This window comes from Neovison vison, chromosome 12 (assembly GCF_020171115.1).
Source record: "Neovison vison isolate M4711 chromosome 12, ASM_NN_V1, whole genome shotgun sequence".
In the NCBI taxonomy this organism is placed as follows: Eukaryota; Metazoa; Chordata; class Mammalia; order Carnivora; family Mustelidae; genus Neogale; species Neogale vison.
Window position 1 is genome coordinate 117,199,952 of NC_058102.1, and position 2,396 is coordinate 117,202,347.

Genomic DNA, 2,396 nt, shown 5'->3' on the forward strand with positions numbered 1-2,396 from the left:
TCATCTACTTTATAAGCTCATAAATAAATAAATAAATAAATAAATAAATAAATAAAGGAACCCTTCAGGATGAGCATATATTTTCAAAGTCAAGAGAGTAATCTGGAAGTATCATCTGAAGCAGAATTTTGCTTGGGAACTAAGACTTGTCATTTTTAACACTGACAACATATGCTATCCTTCTTTCTTTACTCTTAATTTCTCCACTGTTGTGATTCTTCTCTTCATTTGAACAGCTTCTAAGCTCTTTATTCTAAGATCTTACCCTGTTTCTGCTTTTCTAATGCTCAAAATTTGAGGGGCACCTGGGTGGTTCAGTGGGGTAAGCCTCTGCCTTCAGCTCAGGTCATGGTCTCAGGGTCCTGGGATCGAGCCCTGCATTGGGCTCTCTGCTCAGCGGGGAACCTGCTTCCCCCTCTCTCTCTGCCTGCCTCTCTGCCTACTTGTGATCTCTGTCTGTTAAATAAATAAATAAAATCTTTTAAAAAAATGAAAAATACTCAAAATTTGAAAGTAGGGTTTCACAAACTTTCTAGGTGTAACCAAAGGGGACAGTTTGTCAAACCTAGCAACTTCTGGTTTAGTCTGTATCATGCTGCTGATATTTTATCTGTACTTTCAAACCTCTATTAGCTCCTTCTCTCCACAACCCAACACCCCTAGTCTCAACTTATTGCCTGCAACTGACATAGGAAATCTCTACTCTTTCCTCACAGATAACATGATAAATGGTACTGAAGCTTTTTCAAATGAGGGAAATGATAGCACCAAAAGTAATTATTAATTGCATATTGTGCTATATTTTATGTAATAATTTATGAGGTTGTTAGAAATAAATGACAGGCCTCCTAATTCCCAAACTCTGGGTCTGGAAAGAATTCAATACTATTGTCTTGCTGTCATTTTATTTAGTTTTAAGATTATCCTCTATTAATAATAAGTGAAACTATTCTCCCATTAATGATGGCAATATAAAGTCTCCCTTTATAATAAGATATTTAAGTAAAAATGTCATTATATTAGGGGTGCCTGGGTGGCTTAGTCATTAAGTATCTGCCTTCGGCTCAGGTCATGATCCTGGGGTCCTGGGATGGAGCCCTTCATCAGGCTCCCTGCTCAGCAGGAAGCCTGCTTCTCCCTCTCCCACTTCCCCTGCTTTTGTTTCCTCTCTCGCTGTCTCTCTCTGTCAAATAAATAAATAAAATCTTTTTAAAATATATCATCTATTTTGAGTTTATCATTTTGTATGGTGTAAGAGAATGGTCGAGTTTCATTCTTCTACATATAGCTGTCCAGTTTCCCCAGCACCATTTATTGAAGAGACTGTCTTTTTTCCACTGGATATTTTTTCCTGTTTTGTCGAAGACTATTTGACCATAGAGTTGAGGGTCCATATCTGGGCTCTCTACTCTGTTCCACTGGTCTATGTGTCTGTTTTTATGACAGTACCATGCTGTCTTGGTGATCACAGCTTTGTAATAAAGCTTGAAATCAGGTAACGTGATGCCGCCAGTTTTGTTTTTGTTTTTCAACATTTCCTTAGCAATTCGGGGTCTCTTCTGATTCCATACAAATTTTTGGATTATTTGCGCCAGCTCTTTGAAGAATACCGGTGGAATTTTGATCGGAATGGCATTAAAAGTATAGATTTCTCTAGGCAGTATAAACATTTTAACCATGTTTATTCTTCCAATCCAAGAGCATGGAATGCTCTTCCATCTATTTGTGTCTTCTTCAATTTCTTTCATGAGTGTTCTGTAGTTCCTCGAGTACAGATCCTTTACCTCTTTGGTTAGGTTTATTCCCAGGTATCTTATGGTTCTTGGTGCTATAGTAAATGGAATCGATTCTCTAATTTCCCTTTCTGTATTTTCATTGTTAGTGTATAAGAAAGCTACTGATTTCTGTACATTGACTTTGTATCCTGCCACGTTACTGAATTGCTGTATGAGTTCTAGTAGTTTGGGGGTGGAGTCTTTGGGTTTTCCTTATAAAGAATCATGTCATCTGCGAAGAGACCTCAACGTGAGATAGGAATCCATCAGAATCCTACAGGAGGACATAGGCAGTAACCTCTTCGATATCAGCCACAGCAACTTCTTTCAAGATATGTCTCCAAAGGCAAAGGAAACAAAAGTGAAAATGAAATTTTGGGACTTCATCAAGATCAAAAGCTTCTGCACAGCAAAGCAAACAGTCAAAAAAACAAAGAGGCAGCCCACGGAATGGGAGAAGACATTTGCAAATGACAGTACAGACAAAAGTTTGATATCCAGGATCTATAATGAACTCCTCAAACTCAACACACACAAAACAGATAATTATATCAAAAAATGGGTAGAAGATATGAACAGACACTTCTCCAATCAAGACATACAAATGGCTATCAGACACGT